Source organism: Scomber scombrus, chromosome 17, assembly GCF_963691925.1.
Source record: "Scomber scombrus chromosome 17, fScoSco1.1, whole genome shotgun sequence".
Lineage (NCBI taxonomy): Eukaryota > Metazoa > Chordata > Actinopteri > Scombriformes > Scombridae > Scomber > Scomber scombrus.
In genome coordinates, this window is record NC_084986.1 from 23,992,781 (window position 1) to 24,016,667 (window position 23,887).

Genomic DNA, 23,887 nt, shown 5'->3' on the forward strand with positions numbered 1-23,887 from the left:
AATCAATGGAAATATGATGATTCATGTTATAGTGCAGTTTAAGCATGTTTTGGATTGGAACTATCCATACATGTCTGCAAAGCACCACAAAACGCATGGAGTAGGGGTAGAAAAGTTCTGAAAGTGGTACCAACCAATGTGTGGCTTTAAAAACAAATAAAATGACCTTGAATTCAGTCTTGTATTTGACAGTTAGCCAGTGCAGCGATACTAGAACAGGTGTAATGCTTTCTTTGGTACCAGTTCGGAGTCTTGACCTGGTACCAGTTAGGAGTCTTGGCCTAGGAGGACTGGCCAACAACCAGGAACAGTAAGTAGTACTAATCTTGAGGAGATGAATGTGGTGGTAACTGCCTTTATAACATTGAGAAAGAGGATTGGCTTTAGTTTGGAAATGTTCCTCAGTTGAAAATAGCAACCTTTCAACACAGATTTGATGTGTTTGTCAAATTTCAGTCAAAGATGACACCAACATTCCTGGCATGGGCATTACTGTTCAATGTCAATGGCACTAAGTGACTAGGTATAGTCCCAGTCATGTTGGGGGGACCAAGAAAATTTTTTACCACCCAGCATTTCACATTTTAGAGGCATGTAAGGATCTGATACAGTTGGAATCCCACTGATTCAATGGAAGGTATATTTGGATTTCATCTAAGTAACAGTGGAAGGAGACACTGTGCTTGCGGGAGATCCAACAAAGCTTTCTCACTAGAAAGATTCTGCTGTACGCTGGCATCAGTTTTCTCAAATTCCAAGATAAAGAGTTTGTCCTATGCTCCACAGGACATTGGCACATTATATGACAGATCCAAGAAGAAGTTGTCCAAGAAGTTCTTCATCGACTTCATTTCATCACCATCTGTGGAAGCTGAGGATGCTATACAACAGGAAAATTCTGCTGTTTTCTTCTCTACAAAAGGCTGAGGAATTTCACTTCAATTGTACTGCCAGATAAAGTACACATGACCAGGTTTGAACTGACTGCTTTATATAAGAAAGGTTGAGTGTATGTTTCTATAAATAAATTCAAGCTCAACATCACTCAAACTCTACCCGGTTATAAATTGCCACTTAATGTGCTCTGCAACAGTGAACAATATGAATAACAGGTTGCAGGTTATGGACATAATGGGTGTTATTAAGCTGACAACATAGTAATTAGTTTGTATGGGGAAGGGTGCTGTGCACTTGACCATCATGCAGAGGTGGCTTCAGATTTGGACTGGCAGATTCTTGGGCATTAGTTTAAGAGCATTAGGAAACTCCTTTGAAACTTACCAGTATGTATACAATGAAAATCTTTCTTTCAGTTGCTCTCTTCAGAATAAAATACACATTAGAAACTTTGTCTTTATAGCCTATATCAGCATGTGCTGTATGGATCTTAGTAAGGACAATTCACATCACGTGTATTTTCATTTTTTGAATTTTATTTCAAAGGCTACAATTCATTTGCGCTAATTGGTGGACTTCTATTGTTCACCAATATCAATGTTTAGTTTATTATTATTAAGGTTATTCCAACCTCTGTGATCATTTAATATATGGCATATTAGCCTCCATTTGCCAGACTAGTGCTCACTCTGCTCATCCATCAGGCTCAGTCAAGCTACCCCTACCACCCATGGCTTTTGTTTTTCCTCCTTTTTTCCACTTTCCTTTACACATGCCTACTGTTCTGTAGAGCCAAATATCGCTCAATGGAGCTAAGCCATTTTTTTCTTCTTTAATATAACTAAGCAAGTGCTTTTAGACTAGAATGGCTTGCAGCCATTGGGAGCAATTTGTGGCTCAGTATCTTGTCCAAGAACACATCGACATGTGGACTGGACAAGTCGATAATCGGACCACCAATCTTCCAGTGCCTCCTGAGCCTATGTGCAATGATGTGCATTGTTAATGGGCATCTACCAATTGTAAGACAAGTTAAGGGCTTTATCTATTATGAGGTTCCTAGTTATTTGGATTCTGGAAGTGGGGGGACAGGAGTAGGGGGGCCTTCATATCCTAACTTTTTTGTTGTTGCTCTGCTTTTACCCCCTTTCTTTCCGTTTCAGCTCTTGCTTCTATGGTCAAATACTTCCATTATAGTACATAAATCTCAGTAGGGCTAACATACTGAATGTGATGACATTTAATGTCAGAAGCTTAGGTCACCCAATTAAGCGTAAAAGAGTTCTTAATTTTTTGAAAAAGGAAAAGGCTGCTGTTGCCTTCCTACAGGGACCTCATCTGTCATAGTGAGGAACACAAAAAACTCAAGAGAGTCTGGGTAGAAAAGGTCTATTTTCCAAGCTTTACAGGCAATAAAAGAGAAATGGTAATACCCACTCACACGTTAGAAAAGCCCTCTGAATCAGATATCTGCATGTGAAAAAGTATCTTTGCCTTTTATCTGTAATAAAGACAAGGAAGAGTTGAACTTCATTCACTTTGGAGGAGCTGCTACAAGCAATTAAATCACTGCCTTCTGGAAGAACTCCAGGTTTGGATGAATATATTGTAGAGTTTTATAAGGCCTTTTGGCCTCCAATTTCATATTTATATATAATATGGTAAGGAATGGAATACCGTCTTATGCAATGACCACATTTGTAATATCACTGATAGAGAAGAAGGATAAAGATCTTGCAGAATGAACTTCATTCCATCCAATTTCACTATTCCCAGTTAATTCCAAGATAATAACAAAATGAATTGCACATACGTTAGAAGATCTTCCGCCCGAGTTCCTTAATCCCCATCAGTCCAGCTTTGTAAGGGCTCAATACATTTCTGATAACATTATGAGGCTGCTAAATGTAATTGACCACTAAGCCCTATACCAGCATCAGTAGTATCACTTGACACTGAAAAAGCATTCAGGTTGAGTGGTCATTTATTTGCTGAAATTGAATTTGTTAATTTGTTAATTGTATTTGGTGGATCAGGTCTATAGACAACAATCCACATACTCAAATACGTGTAAACTGACACTCTGAAAAGCAGGGTTGGGAAGGTTAGTATGGAAATATAATAGGTTACAGATGACTAGTTATTAGTTAATGTAATAAGTTATGTAATTAATGTAACTATTTAAATTATTTAATCAAAGTAATGTAACTTATTACATTTATTACTTTTTGATGACTTTTCTAATTTTAGACCAAACAAATGTTTTCAGCTGTTAGGGTAAGTGTTCCCATTAAGCACCAAAATCTAAGTTCAGCTGTTTTTCATGGATACTGACATGATTTATAAGAGAGATCATTTCTTAATAAGCCCACATCATGATTTATTTACAATACATAAAAAATATTGATTTCAAATAATTAAAAACAGTAATATATGTATTCAGTAACATGTTAAATATTAAAAAATGAGCAAAATCTTAAAGGTGTGACACATTTTTCTCAGTAACTCTAACAGATTACAGTTACATGTATTTTGTAATTAAATTTCGTCACACTGTTACATGTTAGTAGTTACTTCCTAACACTGCTGAAAAGTTTGTCTTCTATGGATGTTGTCAGCAGGTATGCACATTATCCTCATTCTTACTTAATGTAATCAGAAACCTATACAGTCATAGCATCCTGGTTCATTTTGTTAATGACGTGAATTTCAGCGTAGTGGAAAAAAATAAATTGAATGAACCGAGAGTACTGTTAAGTTATTTGTCTAATCTAAGCCCTTGCAGCAAGTCCAAGTTCATTTTGGACTGAAACTACCAGTGAAAGAGTTGGTCCCAAATGGAGCTAACATGTATAGGCTCCAGAAGACGAGAAGCAATTGAATCAAGAGGATGACTCAGCAGCAGGCAGCGTGGGTTAAAACAAAGTTTATTGTCTCCAAAGTACAAAATTAAGTTTGTTATGTGGCAGTCAGACCAAACAAGTGAACAAAAGGGCAGCAAAACAGTCCAATTTACAAGATGGCTAGACACTGTAGCAAAGGCTCAATAGACAATCAGGAAACATTAAATATACCGAGGGGGCTGATTAGGAGATTGAGTGGCAGGCGAGTATGCCAGCATTGAGGTGATTGGGTTATGGTTGGAAGAGCAGAAGACAGCTGGAAGAGTCTGAAATGACAGCAGAGGTTAGTGGCAGGCAGACAACAAGCAAAAAATAACACCATCATGGACCAAAGTGGTGGTAACGGGGGGAATTACACCTTGTAGAAAGCACTACAGGAAAGGTCACGAGGCCATTCAAATAAACAGAAATCATCCTTAAGTCACCGTTGAAATATCTATTGTAATTATATTGAAATGTTTCTAGTAGCTGTCAAGACATAGTGTTCCAGAGCAAGGCCTTTCATTCTTTGAATCGCTGCTAGATTGAAAGAAATTAATCAATTAAGAGTCCTTTCAAATATGAGAGATAAATGTACAATAGGAAAAAAGTTGCTTCCTCACCTAAGCATGTAAAGCAATAAAAAAAAAAGAAAGAAGACAAACAGATGTAATCACTGTTTTCATTTCTGATTACCCTCTAACTGAGGTCGCATTCATCATGCCATGTTTTGATGGATGAATGTATTTTCAGCCCATTTCCCCCAGACCCTCGCAAAGTTTTTCCAACATCATTCTTCCTGCTCAAAGAAAAACAAAAAGTGATAAGAATTAACGTTGTCGAGCACAGGAGGGAATGGCTTCAATCTCCCCCCCCCCCCAAAAAAAAATCAAATTATGCAAAGTCAAACAAGGATTCACACGATATGTTTAGAAAAAAAAGAGCCACTCATGCCCTTGGCTGATTAAAACCATCAGTTTGAATATCTTGGCCCTCTTCTGAGACATTGCGGGTAAAGTGGAGAACAGAAAGGTTGTACTTGGGATGGCGATCTGCCACTGCCAGGATTACAACCTATTAAATGTGCTCATCAGTGGAGGTCAGGAAAGAAAAAAGCCCTGTGTGATGCCCGTCTGCTGTAATTAAGGACAACTGATGATATTCCTTCTTTTTCCCCCCTCTCAACCTCTATCCATGTCTCCTCCTCATCCCACCTGCTACAGGGGACGCTGGATTGTTCCCCCCCCGAATTCAAACTTTCTGCAAGGTCAAGTGTTTTGTTGTTGGAGCGTCACGCATCAGAGTAGGAGTATCACACATCTGTACTGCCTGCTGTATTAATGACAGATACAGTGCTGCTGAAGAGATTCTTCACACAGTTGAAGTGGTGGTGTAAGGGAAGTCAGTGTAGATTTGGAGGTGAAGCAGAACATCCACGCTTTGATGTCATGACAGCAAGTGCACATAATACAGGGAATGTATTCACAGGGGTGGAAACTAGGTGAGAATACTTACAATGCATTTAGTTTAACCTGGTGAAAAGACTATAGGTGACAGAAATACTAAATACTCCAAGGCAGCTTTCACACCTAACCTGAACACTGTTTCAGTTCGTTTAGGCTGCTCGGGAAAGCTGTCAGTCAAACTCCTGAATGACCAAACAGAAAGAACCTGATAAGAAGCGCTTCCAAGCAGACAACCACACTATTGTGTGATAGTCGGTATGTGATTTTGGCATTCGTTCACTCGTTCACTATCTAATCTACTATCAAAATGAAAATTGTGAAAGAAGACAACCTCGAGGCTATTTGATATATGCAATAAGCTGGGCATTGCAAGGCTACTATCTATATCTGTTATGTCACATAAATAAATATCTGTACTCTCACTGGGCCTACACCTGATGTTGTTAGAAGTCATATAGATTACATCATTTTGTGTTCAATTGTTTTCCACTGTTGTGGTGTAGGCTGACCAAAGTGGCTTTGTATGGTAGAAGCAGACACATGAAATCTTGTTCAGATATCTAAAGGTGTTTATTTATTTTATTTTATTTTTTACAAAAAAATGACACCATGCTACATGTGTAACCAAAAATATGTACATATAAATGTGGCATATAAAAAACTGCTTTAAATAGACCCTTCCATCCTGAAACAACCAACCAACCTCCAAATAGCATCATTATCACAAAGCCTCCATACAACATATCTGCAACCATACACAAACAAATCACAATCAACTTAAATAACTTAAATAATACAATTTACCTACCACCCCTCCACTCGCTCTAACTTAGTGACATCACTAATGTTCTCACCCAGTCTATAAATACAGGAAGTCATTGGTTGCCTCCTCCTATTATCTCCTGAGCACATGGTCAGTATGGTAAGTAACAAAGAAAGAAAATGCTGAAATTAAGAAGGTCAAACTAAACCAATAAACAATAACAAAACTTAACAATAAATTTCTGTTTTATTTAGCTGGGATGTGAATTGAAACCAAATATAATGCAGAAGACAAACAAACCCAGGATAGGAAGTGTCATTGACTACTAATCAACTAATGGCCAAAACGGTAATTAACAAGTATAATTAATTAATAAGTTAAATGGTATAAATGAGATAATAGGGACTAATGGTGTCCTGTCACCCACTGTGTCACAACTGTACTTTGTAATCCTCACATGTACATGTATAAATTAGGTGAACTAAATGCAAAGATATGCAAAATAGCTTTTCCATTAATTATATTATTATAACAGTGCACATACAGTATAAATAATGAATACATTCAAATAATAAAACATGATTTGTATTTCAAACCTACCTTTTAAAAAAATAGTCTCAAATAGATGAATAAATCAAAGCTGTGTAATAGTTAATGTAACAGTTAATGGTCCAGTGGAGAACACGAATGGAAATAGAATGGGAGCTTTTAACCATGAGAGGTCAGAACTGCATTGGGCCATTTTGCATTGTGAAATTGGTCTGAAGTCTGTATGGTTCTCACTGGGTCATCAGCTCAGTATCTGTCTATGGTCAAGTAGCATAAAGTTTAATATGAGCTGTCAATTCATGACTTCTTCTCCCTGGTATGAAGTGTTAATAAGAACCCTCTTTTGGTCATGTGATAGCTGCCTTATCCAGATAGGATACAGATTAGATATTGATAAAGTGAAAATGAGTGTTTATACTTCTTTTTTCAGTTGTTAATAAATCCATTTAAAAGGCAACAATGGATCATTTTAACAGGTATAAAAGTAGCCTTAAAACTGGCATGTTCAGGTTTTACCCGAATACTAATCTAAAATGTATATCCAGAGAAATGCCAAACAAATAACAATGTGTATATATTTCTCAACCTCTGAATTAATAAAGAATTGTCCATTTTGCATTTAAGTTCATGTCTACCAGCTAATTCCAACTGCATTAAATGACTGCAGTAGCCATGTTGCTCTCATGAAATGTTAAAACCTTTCATACAGAGAAAGTGACAGAGATTGGAAATGTACTCCCTCTGTCATCTCTCACACTGCCACCATTACCATTAGCAGTGCACAGTGGAAAGGAATGGACAGGTCAAGGCTGGATGCCCATTTCCATGCACATAAAGCAGTTGCCTATAGTTCTCTAACACATCTATCTCATGAGCACTGTCACGACCTGGCTCAGAGGAAGGACACAATGTGGAGACCAGATCAGTAATGAGTGTGTATGAATATATGGATATAAAAAGATATAAAATAAATGAAACAAAATCCAACCAAACCATGTAACCTAAAGGAAGAGAGGCACTGACTGGTCAGACATCACTCCTAATGAGCCACTCCCCAGATTCCACCAATCGAATGAACAGGATATTGGTCTTCAGGCCCAGGGTCATCACAGCACTTAGTCACCGTCAGGCCATCAGCAGCTGTATTCCCTGCATCAGTCACAGGTGACTAACCCACTCTGAGCAAGAATGCTGCACATGGATAACATACATACAGTACAGTCAAATCTACCAATAGAGGCATTTCTGTCATGCAAATGTGCAATAAACACAAATGTGCATGGATGTGTTTACAGTACAAAAGACATACACACAAACACGTCCTTAAAAATGCTGCAAAAATGCTACAGTTTGCAGAGGCAGCACTTCAGTCTTTTTGTAGCTTTAGGTATGCTGACATAGCAAGAGTCCTTTTTTGAGCAACAACTACATTCACATTTCTACTTGTGTGAGATGCTCAGTGCAGCCACAGCCCTGCATTAACCACTGAGCGCTTCCACTGGAATAATTCTGCTTCATTGTCCCCATGAAAGGCACCAAAGCCGATGTTTTTGAGACAGCGGTGAGCGTGGCTGGTTCATTTCCCCTCTGACTGTATGATTGAATTTGGTTCCGCGGTCACAGCGTGTTGCATGATAATCGAGCTGTTCTCTGGGAGAAAACAGAGCTGACAAACACAGAATCTGGGGAATAATCAGTTGCGGAACCTAGAAAATAAAACTAAACAAGAAAACAAATATACAACTGTGAACATAGTTAGAGCCAGCTTAACCATTAAGGTCAGTTTACTCTCAGTCTGTGAAAACAGGAATGCAACCAAATGTGGGCAATGTAGGATCTGTGTTTTTAAAGTTTGAACCATACTAGGCCCAAAAACTTGGGATATCTTGACCTCTGCTGCACAGATTTTCACAATTTTATGTTTAATCTGTGTCCCGCCATAATAGAGGTGCAGTTCTAAAGCAGCTCTATCATTGCAGCTGTATTTGGGTCATTGACAAATAAGGGTTGGCAAGATGAGCAATTCAAAAAATATCTTTAAAAATAGTTTTAAAAGCAGCATCAGGTTTGTTAAAATGTACATTTTGTATTTTTGTTGGTTTTATGTCATTTGAAATGACATTTGCACCATTTTTTACCAAAGGTAAGAGTTTTTATGGTTACACCACTTAGACATTTTTGCCATAATCCTCTAATATATTCTCTCAAAATGGATTAAAAGCAGAAATGTTATGCTGGGTCTCCAAAAAAAAGAAGAATGTGTGCAAGTTTATCATACATTTTTTTTCAAATTATAACCCTTTTTGACCAAATTTGACTAAACCACATGGACACAAAAAAACCATCATTGACCGACTTGCAGACCAAAATGTGGAAGTGGATGGAACAAACATGAGATTTGGTGCCACTCAAGAACTTTGTTACAGGGCAGATTCGATTTTAATACTTCTTGTACACAAGTGAAAATGTTTACTCTGATGATGATGACTGCAGGGACCATAAATAAAAGAAAAACTTTTTAAAAAAAATAACATAGCATGTTATTAACCAAAGTAACAAGTATCAAAGGGTCAAGAATCCCATAACTGTCTGGTCAGTGAATGGGCCACCTTTGCCATTCAGTCCACTCTGATGCAGACTTCTTACACAATCATCATTGTCAGTTCCAAAGATCATCAACTGCAGAAAAACACTTTTACTTCATGAGAAGTATAAAAGAAGAAAACACCATTGATTCATTTACTTTATGTCCTCCACCCACGGAGCTTAGAATGCCGTGAGGCCTTGAATGATCACGACAGACAGACGACTTCCTGTGTTCATATACAGTAATACAGGCAGAAAGAGATTAGTTTTTATGCCTCTTTTTAGATGCTTAACAGTCAAATTGCATGTATCCTTACTTACTAAAGAACTGCAACTAGGTTCTACACTGGTTAAATAGCAGAAAAGTGTGTGTTTGAGCTCATGCAATGCGTATCTCCTCCAAAAATATAGCAGAAAGAATGAAATGTACCATTGCAGACTGACCACTGCAGATGGAAACTGTCTAAAATGTAACATCTGTCAAAAGCAGATGAGAGACGGTGTGACTGAGAGACAGACAGATGCATTAGAAAGTGTTCAGAGCTCAGCACCACAACACAAGACTAAAGAGCAACACTGAAATAACCAGTCGTCATTTTTCCGCATGATTTTACCTTTCCCACAGTGGCCTCTTGTGAAAATTTCCTGACTTAATGTTTCACAGCAGCTCCACTCACAGTTCTGTATGATTGTAGCAGACAGTAAGTAGGCTGTTATATTATTTTCCCTCCGTTTACAGCAATGATCCAGTCGAAGGAGTTTTTACCAAACGTCATTCAATCCCATATCTTTCTGTTGAGTTGAAAACATCACAGGCCATTCATAAAATCCCATCATACATAATCATACATACATTTATTTAACATCAGGAGAGTTCTTCTGTGGGATGAACGCTCACTATCTTCAATCAATATTCCAAGTTCAGCAGAGGAAAACAACCCGGCATCAGCTCCCACTTAGCAACACTTTATGCAAATCAGATGAAGTGCAGCTCGGCTCATTTACATCTGTATTCCTAGTTAATATCACCCCTGATGGTAACTTGTGACAGGCTTAGTGAATATCTCAATAGAACAGAATAGAATAGTCTTTATTATCATCGTACATGTACAAGAAATTGAAAGCAATCCTTATCGGTGCCATAAATTAGAAATAAAATGCATCTTTTTTTATTTTTCTGCAGCTGATACACATTTTATATATGCAAATGTACAAATTTGACTTGTGTTTATTAAAGAAATTCAAAAATCAGCATTTAAACATGTTGTATTTATCATAAAATGTTGGCCTGGACCATAAATTAGTGATTGTGAAAGTCTTTTTTTCCCATAGATAAATATAATAAATTGCATTTGCTCTCTGACAGCTTCATTAAGGAATTTTATTTTTCTAAAACTAAGCACTTTATTTAAGAAGCACAATCAAAAGCTCTCTGTAATGCACTTTATTTTAAAATGTCATTTTTATTTGATGTAAAAAAAGAAAATGTATTCATCTTATTCTTTTTTTATTCTTATTTTATTTATTTGATTATTTATTTGAATTCTACAAGTTCAGTGTAAATACTAATAAATGAATTCTACTGTATTTATTTGACAGTCTACAATCAAGCCACTAGAAACAGATGCTGATGGAACTACAATGCTACTTCAAGGTAAAAAATAACACAGACATTATAATGTTCCAGACCTTCACTTGACGACATTTTTACAAATTGGACCTCAGTGATTTTTAATTGATTGAGCTGACTGATTTAGAGCACATGTATGTAAAAAAAATGAAGTCTAAGGCTCCAATCAGACAGAGCACTTTTGTACAAGTTGCAAAATGCAAGCAGCACCACTCTACCTTTTTTTTATTTTTATTGTTGCTAGGCAGCCACTGAATCACCTTTGGTTTTGCTTTGAAGTAAACTCACTCCACACCTGCTGTTTTCTATTCATATCATGGTAACTATGTTTGGTAAAGTCATATATCTCCCAGTATCCAACAACAGTCATCATTGGTTTATCCAAGACTAGTCTAATTTGTCTTCCATTATTGTTATCTCCACTTACCATCACTTACATCTGGTGCTTTTTCTGCTCTGAGTTAAAGGTTTTTTCAACTCGAAGCTTTCAGGGCCCTCCTGCTATAACATGGGGCATATAGAGTGTAAAAAGTGAAGTGCTCAGCAAAATAAAAGAAGCAAGCAAAAAGTTTCTCTCTCTCCCCAGGCTGCTAAAAAGCACTCTCTCTGATTGGAGCCCTAAGTGTTCCTTCAACTGACAGATGTCACAAATGCTAAAGACAAAAATGATTGCCACTGTAGTTTACTCTTTACACCCTGGAAAATTTGAGATGATGTCAACTGTGTACTTTACCTGTGTGAACCACAGCTGCAAAGTGTGCTGACATTGTATCATGTGCATTGATGCTGATGTCACTATAATCCTCTCAGGGGATATGAGTGTAAACCTGTAATCACATAAGAGACATTGGGGCGCTTGTTTACATGGAGATAATCTTTCATGCATAAATGAGGTCAGGGCCAGCAGGACATTCAATCTCAAAACCAACTTGATTCAAAGTGTCTCTTTTAGTCCTCCTGATTATGTATCTGAGTGTCTGGGCAGCCCAGCTCGAGAGGCATATATCATCAGCATCTGTGAAATAGTTTCCACTTCCTTTAGGGGAGAATGAATTGGCCACGAGGACTCTCAGTCGCTCTCATCTGCTCCCACTTGGCACTTTGCCACTGTTGGTACTGCGCTGTCCTCTACTAGACCAGCCTGCAGCATGTCTGTATTAAAAATCAATGCAGTTACATTTCCACTGAAGGAAAATAACCCAATCTGTCAGTGCTGTGCAGAACAGCAGCGACAGCAGTTTTCAGGGTAAAGATGTGAACCTTTGACCCTAAGGTCACCAGTACTGAATTTCCCAGTGAAGCTGGGCAAATATGGTAGCTTAACAAACTGAATGTCCTCTGAGCCAGGTGATTAAACCATGCCCATTTGGAAAGAGCTCCTCTGAGGTACATCACTGTGTTTGATTAGCAATCTGCACACCGGTCTGTCCATCATAGTTTGGTACAGACATGAACTACTTGGTGGAGGAAATTTCATACGACTATTCCAGGTCCACAGAGGTTCAACCCTCCTGATTTTGGTGATCCTTGAACAAATAAAATGTTTCACCTATAAAATTAAATATAATCACATCTGCATGACAGTTCAGCACAAGGTTTTTGACAAATATTCATGCTTCTCAGATGATGAACTTTATGATAATGCTTCATTGTCAGTATGAGCATATTATCATCCTGAAATGAGCTCCAATACACCAAGAGTCGCAACTGCCAATGGAGGTTACTGAGCTGAAAATTGAACTGTCCAATGATCATTATGACCAGATCATCAAGTATCTTCTTCTTCAGCAGACAGAGATGTGTTCCCGGCTAACAAGTCTTGAGTCTGTGGGTAGCCAGTGGCCCTCGGCTTAGCCTGCAGCATCTACTCATGATGACTTCCCTGACCTGACTTCACCGTGTCCCCTGTCCTTGTGCTACTGTGGTAAAGGATCTCCCTCCCCCTCTATGACCCACTTAGTATTGGTGTTCATGAAATCCCACTCCTCTGTCTGAGCTTCCACCAGTACCTATCCTCTCCCCAATTCCACCTCCTGCTCACAGAGCGGACAGTGTTTGGCCTGCCATCAGAAAGTGTCTTCAGGTTCACCATCCCTTCATTGGCTCTTCCTGGGTCCAAATGTCAGAGCCTGATAACCTGCTCCACTAATAACAAACACTGTGCTGCTCTTTTTATTGACCTTTCAAAAGCATTTGATACAGTGGATCATGCTTTTAGAAAACTTTATAATATGGGAGTTATCAGAGCAGAGTTTCCTCGTGGACAGCAGAGTGTAATAGTGGGAACTATTACATTTGTTCAGATTGCAAAAGGCTGGGTCCTTGGTCCTGTTCTATCTGCTCTTTGTGATATTCTGCTGTGACTGTTATGGTATATTCATCTTTATGCTGATGATACTACTTTATATTTCACTACAGATACCGTACAGTCTGCCCTGGAATCTCTCCAGCACTGTTTTGCTGACTTTGAAATTGCACTCAATATCCATAAGTCAGTCTTACACCAAAAGTAAATGTATATTTTTCTCCAGAGCCAAAAACATTGGATAACCTCATCATCACTACAAAAAGTGGCGCCAATATTGAAATAGTCATGGTATATAAATACTTTGAGATAAAGATATCCTTCAAAAATCATGCATACATTTGGTGGTGAACTAAGACAAAAGATTGTCTTTTTTTTAGGAATAAATCCTGCTTCCTGTTACATTGTAGAAAAACATTTGTTGAAGCAAATTTTTATCTGTTTCAGAATGTGGCGACATCTTGTACAAGCAAGCTTTGGCTGCAACTTTAAAGCCCCTTGATACCATCCACCATCTGCACTCAGGTTCATTACTGATGAAGCTTATAGCATTCATCATTGCGACCTGTACAAAAAGGTTGGGCGGTCCTCTCTCCCTAAGAGGTGTGATTCGCATATGTATTAGTTTATTTACAAGGCACTTATTGGAAAGCTGCCATCTTATATTACTTCCATGCTATGCTGGTCCACTGGACCACATTACACCAGGACTTAATGACTGCCTGATGCTCTATGTCCCCCATGTTCATACAGAGCTTGAAAGAACTGCTTTTGGCTTCTTTAAAACATCTAACTGGGACATACTGAGTAAAAGTACCTTAAAAATGAATGAATTAGCAACTCTTGGTCATTTTAAATCCACAATAGATAAGTCAACCATTACATACTGTTCATATTATTTATTATGTTAGAATTAGTGCCTACATCACCACAAATGTATTTTTGTGTTCATGTTTTCTCTAGATTTGACACTATTACACTGAAAATAGAGTCACAGTCACAGTATTATGATACATTATCTAAAATGAGAACATAACAGCTATAGTTGTAATGTATTAAAAGTGAAGAATGCAGCAATATTTGAATGGTAGACTTCATTATAACCTTTAAAAATGTGCAAAATGTACATCAGCTGCACACAAATATATAATTTTTAAAAAATATTTCAATTTTTTGATATTTTAGGCCACTGTAGGAAAAGTCAAATGTAATGTATGTGTTTTTTAAATTGCTTTCAAATGTCTAAATGGGTCAAATTTTACCTGACCAGTATGTAAGGAATACACCTTTATTGTCTCCCATAGGAGAAATTTGTATTGGGCATTCGAAGAAAAAAACATAGATGGTGTCACAGCACACATATACACATGCACAACTATCCGGTACAAATACAACCCAACTACTGTTAACATTCAGTAACAAAACAAAAACAAGTATTGCACATATTCCCTACACCAAGATATTGCAGATTCTTTACGAATCAGTGCAGTGCAAGACAATGACTTTCCATCAGAGGGTCAACAAAATCACTGATGTGCCACTGATGTGTGAGGACCAATTCATTCCAAATTTCATGTCCCCAGAAAGACCAACATCACCACTGTTTGGCTTTTCCACTAACAGGACAAACATACCTGGCAGGCTCAGCACACCTTCCATGGCAAATAAGTCTACAACACAATGATGTCCTGATCAGTGCACAGTCATAAGTCTTGTTTAATATTCTTTGGCTATGCCACTAATGTGTATATTACTCATGTTACTACTAATTACTAAATCCTTTCCAGAAGTGTAATTGCATGGCTCAATCAATGTTTAGTTTAGTCTTTTTTTCCCTGTGCTTTGGTCTGTCATCACGGTACAGCAATCTATCTTGGACATGATGAAGAATGACTCCCAGCAAGTGATTACAAGGCCTTCAGTATCAGCACAGGAACACTTTGTAATGCTGTGTGTCGTGTAGAATTTCACTGACTTCTAACAATCTCAGCCCATGTTTTTTTCAGTCCTTCCAGTCTCATCCTGCAACTCAATCAGTCCGTTCAGGTGTTCTGACTTGTGTCGGTTAACCGGACAATATTATACTGAGCCCACAGCTGCGGCTATCCACATGAGGTTTGTTAATTTTGTTTTTGAGAAGACAACAGATTTTGTCTTTAGTTTTTTCAGGTGGATATTTGAGCTTCATTGTACACAACAATGTTTACATAGTCATCTACTGGAAGTAGAAAGTTTCTCCGTGATCACCTAAAATCTGAGTTTAACATGTGTGCCAATGAGAATGATGAACAATTTTTGAGGCAGTCTTGAATGGAACTTACACAAGTGTGGTGTTGAAACTCCAGTGCACATACATTGAGAATGGAGTTTACAGTGAAGTAGGAGACATATTTAGTCCAGTAGTTAAACTTTCATATATACATATTACATATTTAAATATGTACATGTGTGGACATTCTTGATTTTCGATGAGATAGAATAAGTATTAGACTGAAATAATTATTCAAAGCAGACTTTTTTGTATATTTCCAAACATGTCTTGAGAGAATCTTTCATTTTAGATGATTACTAAAATTACCTCCTGAGTGGCTGACCAATTGGAAGGTCTGATTCCCGGCTCCTCCAGTTCCCATGTTGATGTGTCTTTGGGCAAGATACAAATTGCTCCCGAAGGCTGGGCCAACAGTGCATGAGTGTGTATGAATGTTAGTTTACTACTGATGAGCAGGTTGGCACCCTGTGTGGCAGCCCCTACCATCAGCGTATGAATATGTGTGTGAATGGATGTATGTGACATGGTTTGTAAAAGCGCTAGTGTGGTCAAAAGACTAGAAAAGCGCTATATACAGCAATATATAGTAGTAGTGTTACAACCCCTCCCTTTCTGCTAGCATCATGCAGCTGATTACTTCCTGCAGGAGTTGCCAGTTAGGGAGGGTCGTTACGGCAAGGTGCTCACACCTGGCTAGGCCTCTACCCAAGGTGATATAAGCCAGCCTGGTCTCATTGTCTCTCTCTCTTTCTCTCTCTCCTAGGCTCCACGCCGTTACAGGTTCTTGGTTCTTGGTTCTTTTTGGCGTTTTCCTTTTACACTCAACAGTAGCACACACATCTCACTCCTCCATACACTACATTCACCACTGATGCCACTACTCTCCACATCTCATGCTTTTTGTAAATATGATTGTTTAAGTTATAATAAAACAATCATATTTACAAAAAGCCTGGAGGGAGTGCAGTACCGACCGTCAGTTATTGGTAATGTATGAACCATGACAGATTGGAACATATTGACAATTATTTGATGTATAACACGAGGTGGAACCTCGTTCTTATGGAGGGGGGTGTTACGACCCCTCCCTAGCATCATGCAGCTGATTACTTCCTGCAGGAGTTGGCAGTTAGGGAGGGTCGTTAGGGCAAGGTGCTCACACCTGGCTAGGCCTCTACCCAAGGTGATATAAGCCAGCCTGGTCTCATTGTCTCTCTCTCTCTCTCTCTCTCTCTCCTAGGCTCCACGCCGTTACAGGTTTTTGGTTCTTTTTGGCGTTTTCCTTTTACACTCAACAGCAGCACATACATCTCACTCCTCCATACACTACATTCACCACTGATGCCACTACTCTCCACACCTCATGCTTTTTGTAAATATGATCGTTTAAGTTAATAAAACATTTTCATTTAGCACTTTCAATCCTGACTTGTCTCCCCTCCTTGTCACATATGTTGAGCCAGTTTGTGACAACAGTCCATGTACTATATTGATGAGATAAGACACTGTTCAGAGTGGAGCTCCTGATGGTGACTCTGCCATTCTCCCATTTTCAGATATTGGACAATACAAACAACAGACATACCACATATAGGAAACACCACCCTAAAACATGACCACATCATTCAAAGACCTCATTGCACTATGCACATTACCTTACCATACATCTCTTGTTCAGCAGTGTACTTTTCCACACAGGCCGCTGTTGGAACTGAACAGATGAGTTTGTATTATGTATGATGTTTCACTTTCCTCTTGAACAGCAGGGTGTTTCATAAAGCAACAGTAGCAGTTAAAACAGGCTTATTTCCTGGAAATTCTGTCAAACTGAAACAACCTCTAGAGTTCCTCCCTGAAGGTTCCTCTTTACTTCTGCTCTGTGAACATCACTCAGTTAGTTCATGTGAAATGTATTGCTTAATGCATACTTAAAATCTGAGCTGATTTGTTTTACTTATTTTACTTACATAAAAATAAAGAAACAGAAATTGGAGTCTTTAAACAATAATCGCAACATATACAGACTGTCTTTTTAATCAATAGCTTTAAAAAAAAAAAAAAAAAAAAAAAAAGAAAACCGAATAAAAACTACAACGAACAATGCATAACTAAGATGAAACAGAATTGCACATAAAATCACCTTTGATTTTTATTATGTCCTGTTCACTTTGACTTCTCAAGATGATGGGCTGCTTCCACCAGGTGGCAGCAGAGCGGCTGCTATATAACGCACATGAAGAAGATGTTTGACGCACAATTTATGATTTTCTAGAAAGAATACCTGAACAACTAAAACTAAGACTAAAACTAAATAAAAACTAAACTAAAACTATTCAATTCCTCAAAATAAAAACTAAACTAAAACTACTTTATCACTTGGTAAACTAACTAAAACTAAACTGAAATAAAAAAAACTGAAAAACTAAATAAAAATAAAAACTAATGCAAATTTCAAAACTATAATAACCCTGCAGATAACTACAGTTTATTTAACAATACCTTATTTTCATGCTTTAAAATAAATAACCTAAGTGGAATTGTATTTGATACTTCATGGTTGTTGTAGTATTTTAAGTTCACATTAGTCATGTTGGACACACAGTGTCATGAGGAGTTCAGTTGAGAGTCTGAGCTCTCTGCTGCCAAAATCTCTTGCTATTTTGCTTTGTTGTAGTGGTTTTGTCCATTTTGTGCGTAATATCTTAATCTTCATATTATATATTTCATATGTGCTGCTCAACAGATTGATCCTGGTTCATCTTATTGGACTGATCTAAAACTGGCTTTTCAAAATACTGGTGAAGGACATTAACGATATCAAGGTTTAAATGTCATTCAACCAACTCTCTGTGGTCCAAAGCATATTATGTGAATTCAGCAACAGCTAGTTGTCTATAAGAGTTGCAATATAAACAACAGCATTTGCAGATGGATCAGCTCGAAGCTTTAAAAAAATGACTGTATTGAAGTACAGCTCTCATATTTCTACACACTCATACGTCACATCACGCGTCTTCTTATTTATACACAGCTGTCCTTTGTTCACTCATTGCTTTAATATATTTCTTCCCTTAAGAAGTTTCTTACTCAGCCTCTGTCTGCTGAATAGAAGCTGAAGGCTATATCCCACAGCTCCCTTTTGTTAGCTTTACCTTGGAGAGTTCTGCTGTGGACTGTATGAGGGGTTATATAACATGATTGAACTGTTCAGTTATCTATCAGCTGCCTGTGTTTGATTTGTGAATAACCCATACAGTAGGTCTGCTGCTACTAGCTTATGATCATTTCTTGTATAATAAGTAAAAGCAGCAACAATGTGACATGTGTATTGCATGTCACATTGTGTGAGGTGTCTATGATAAACTGTTGGCTGCAGTTTGTGTCAGACTGTACAATATCAATATGAGCCATGACCAATTGGGTTATGTGAATTTGTGGTGAATCTTATCTATCATAATCTCTTAATAATGGTGTAAACAGAAAAAACAGTACATGAAAGCAGAGACATGGCATCAATTTGTGTCATCCATCTGCAGCTCTGATGTTTTGCAAAAATACAGCAAAAATCTGTACTTATGCAATGTCATGCTGACCAGTGTGTCCTGCTTCATTTCATCTCATATTCTGATTGGTTGGTTTATAGATGTTGTTTGTAGCAGCACTCACATTGGAGAGAATTTGGTCTTAGATTTGGTCTTAACCCTTTCCTGCATAGTGGTCACATACAGTGGACAGTTATTCAAAAGCTGTTCTCTTACATATGATTTAGATGGTATAGTTGCACTTCAGCCTCCACAGTGGCTTGTGTGTCGTCCCATACACTACCACTTCATCTGCAGTAACTTTTTTGAAAATCAGTTGCTTTATGTTATTCATAATGCAATGTAATGTCATGTCATTTGATGAAAAAACGTTATTTTATTCTTTCCTTTAATCTTTTATCACTCTTTTTTTAGCTATTTATTTATTCATTCATTCTTTTATTTTTACATTGTAATCCTACCCCTGGTGTTTCCTCATTTCAGATTCTTGAGAGTTATGACGTTTCCTGAGTTCCTATTTTTAAAGAGTTCCTGTTTTTAATGCTACAAATACAGTTTGATAGATTGATTGATCTATTGATTGAAAAAAATTCACACAGAGCTCAATTGTGCAGTTATTTGCAGCTACAAATGAAATCTACAAGCACTACAATTACTTTAACCCCATATTTGATGCTTCCTCTTAAAGAGCCAGTGGGGTATTGCTTAAATTAACATTTGACATGCATCAAGAATATAATTTTACTATCCAATCATGGAGCCACGGGGGCAAGCCTTCTTTACTGTGAGCCTGTTGCTGCAACCAAACTTTAACGTAACATGATATTCCTTTATTAGTCCCACAGTGAGGTAATTTACATTAATGCAGCAGCAAAATGGACAGTAAAATAGAAGAGAATAAAGAACACTACATAATAAATAAATACAAGGACAATAAAACAATAGTAGCAAAAAATATAATAAAATAATAGCAACATTATGTACAAAAGTAATATTGATGTTGAGTGATAATAAACCAGGGTTTGATATTTTTATTGCATAGATTTAAAGTAAAAAAATAAATAAATAAATAAAAATAAAAATAAGGTTAGGGGTACGTGGGACTACTGGGAGAAGTGCTGGTTGTACCTTACCCTCTTACTGGGATGACCTAACATTACACCTCCAGCTTCCATGGGTTTACCTGGAGCTCCCAGTAGACACATAATTCTGTTTCTTCTTCTTTTTCTTCACATAGAACTGAGCTGAGTTAAGTTTTAACCAGCTTAATAATGTATGGAGGTTTGCCAGAGATCCATTGGAACAGGTGCTAACGTCAGATCATTGAAATTCATTAGATAATCAATGGATAATGGTAGCTAACCGTCCTGCCTTGTGATGTCTTTTTCACCACTTAAAATTAGACACCAGTGTTATTGCAGCAAGATAAATGCTTCAATACTGACCCTCTTTTGTTTCCATATTATTCTGTCTTAAGTTATCTTCCTCTAAAAGCAATTAGCAATTCAGTTGAATTCAATGAGGCTATGTGTCAGTATTGTAATCCTGGTTGGGTCAGGTTGAAAACAAGCTGAAAAACACTTAACATGGCTGACAGTAACTTCTCCCTGAGGGGAAGCTATCACGGCACCGCATCACTGTTTTCCATAAACAATTACTCTTCCAGGACTCTCACGCTCATTTCGGTTCCCGCTGGTCATCATCATCTCAAACAACACTAATCTAGTACACTAATATCAGTGGGATAATGGGTATTGTGTAACAAGGCACGATGGTTGAAAACTATATTTGCCTGAAATAAATGACCCAGCAGGAGGAAGAAGTGTCTCTGAATCAGATCATTAATTCTCAGTGGGAGAGATGATGTTCATAGAATTGCTTGTAATCGTTTTACATTTTTGTAACATAGATGCAACCTCTGTACAGTTTTCACCACGAGGTCCACTCAATAGATGTTCTGGAGCTTTCACACCACAAGGTCTTCATCAGTCATTCTTAGCTCTTAAAACAATACCAATAACAATAACCAGGAGCCTGAATGAACATTGAAACCTGTTTTTCTTGCTGTAATCATTCCTCCTGTTCATACTGACCATTAGAAGATCCCTTCATAATGCACTTACAATGGAAGTGATGGACTTCTTTTCAAAAAAGTTGTTTCTCATTTAAAAGACATATTCTGCAGCCTAGGGAACAACACACGTTCTGAGTGATCATCCTTCTTTTGTGACTACAGTTGTCATCTAGAATAAAATGCAACATTGTCATTGACATTCCCTCTCTCAATTATTCATTTATGTTCCGATCTTCTCCATATGTTGCTTTCTGCCTTTGGAAAAGTCTACTTATTTGCAGGACATTCTTTGATGGGCTTTTGGTTGTCCATTTTCTGTTGGATGAATTTTCCCACACACTAGTTGATACAACTTACCCACAGTGCATTGTGGCCTGCTAACCAATCATCACTTGCCCAGTCGTGATGACTCAATAAAACAGTCATGTGACTACAATTTTTTTGGAAACCACTTTTATTTTATTCCAATTGGATAACGATCTTAGAGGGTGGAAACCTTATAACTCCATATTTTGTGTTGGACATACTAGGTTTCCAACACAACACATTTTTTCTCTGATCATTGAAGGCCTATTTCTGTTAGAGGGCCTCTACGGTAGATCTGGCCATTTCACACGTCCAGCTTATCCATAGTGACATGTGGCTAAACAGTGGTGGCCACCTGAAGATAAAGAAACTGCAGCAAACAACATACAAATCGAATCTGTTCATTCATGTTTCTCTGTTAATTCAAACAACCAATCAATGTCATGTATAAGGACACACAGCCCAAGCAGGTGATGATGACAGGATGTAGGTATGTATCGCAATGTGAAATGAAAACTAACCAGATCAACTGTACACAATGTAACAAAAGCATGAACCTTTGTTCAGACTTTCAGGTATGAAAAGGCAATAAGTCTCTGGCTAGCATTTTCTTATTTGAACTTGAATGAAAAAACAGGCGAGCGCTTTAAACTTCACAGCATTGTTATCTTTACATTTGGAATCCTGAGCAGAACATTCTTCTTTTTCTTCACTCTCAGTATTCTGGCCTGCAGCTGTTCCTGAGGATTATATATAAGTGTAAGTCCATGTCAGACACTGTCCCCCCCCCCCACCCCCATCTGCCGTGTTGTGTGAACTCTAACAAAGAAAATCGTCCAATTTCATGGTCTTAAAGCACAGATTTGTACATCACATGTAATCGCTGTAGCTCACCTGTAAGCACTACACCTCTGTGTGAATGCAGCATTGCTCTCTAGTTCAGCTCCATGCTGTGGAGATGGAGAGTAGTCATTTTTTCAAAACTGTTCAAAGTTTTATTTAAAAGTCCATTTGAAATCAAAGATCACTTTTCAGTGGAAGACCTACAAAGCAGCAGCAGAGTTAACATGTATCTGTGCTGTTTTTCAACTGGTTTTAATGGCATTCAGTGATCATGTGAGGCTTCATTTGACCATTTGCTAAATCTCCCCTCTGATCAGTGGATTTCTCCACACTGAGCTGCTGAGACACTCTGATATCAGTGTGGGGGTCAGTTCCTTCCTCCTCACAACATTGTAAAGAGTGACTGCATCATTCTCTTTTACTGGCTTTGGGGACGTTTGGGTAATCGATAATATGCCATCATCATTCTTCTAAAGTAACACATACTGACTGAAAACACCAACAACCTAAACTCTTGCTAATCAGGTATGTTTTTCTTTAGCAAACATCCAAACAGGATGATGTTAGAACAGAATTATTACTTACCCTGCAAACATAATGCTGCTCCTCAGCTCCATCATCAATATATGAGGGTGCTTTGGACATACAAGTTTAGCCTCTGTGTGTTTCAGCATGGTGTGTGCATCAGCATGTGGCTATCAAACACATTTCAGACCCTTTTTCAGGGTTCTCATTTTAAAACAACTGAGCCAGAGACAGTTTTCAACCACAGTTAATTAGCTACAGTTGTTAAAATGTGCGACGACAATAGAACTTGGCTTCATTCTATTAAGTGTCCCAGTAAACCATGTCAGTGAATGAACACGCACAATACCAGAGCTGGAAGTGGTTCACCTAACAGGAAAGCAGCCATCATCAAGGTTTTCACTGTAGCTGTGCTTTTCTTCCTTTTTCCATGAAAAGAGTCAATTGATATTTGAGCGAAGTCACAGTCGAGTACAGTCGCTGGCTAAAAGCAGTGTTGTTCGGTAACTAGTTACATGTAATAGTGTTACTCAATTTAATTACAGTGTAATCTGATGAAAATGTTGATGATTAAAAAGGAGGTTACATCTGAAGTCACACCTTTAAGATTTTGCTCAGGAAGATTTTTCCCTAATTTGTTTTTTTCAATTCTTTGAAATCAATATTTTTTTTATATGTTATAAATAAATCATGACGTGGTCTTATTTGGAGCACATGAGCTTAAATGGTGTCACAGTACCAATTAAGCTCATGCCAGACTTTTGACTTTTTTCATCAAATATCTTTATTTTATATTCTTTATAAGAAATGATCTCTCTTATAAATCATGTCAGTATCCATGAAAAACAGCTCAACTTAGATTTTGGTGCCCAAAATAACCTTCCCAACCCTGGCTATAGTTTTATGTAGTTTTATGTCATACACACTTGTGATTATTCTTTTTCACCATCCATGACAATCAGATCTAGTTCCACTTGTCACACTTGTTGGCAGATACTTTATTGTATCCATCTGTAGACTGCAGGGAATAATTACTCCATCCAGGTAACAGTAAAACCGGGTTATAGAGTCCTCTGTTCAGAGCACAGTAACACTGTGTGTCTCCATCCATGTCAGCTCAACTCTACAGGTCATACACACCAACTGCTGTGTTTTCATCAAGACAGCAGCTTTATCCTTTTCACTTCTGAAGCTCAGTGTCACACTTGGGTCAGAGAGCTCTTGTAAATGATTGACTGAGTTTGAAC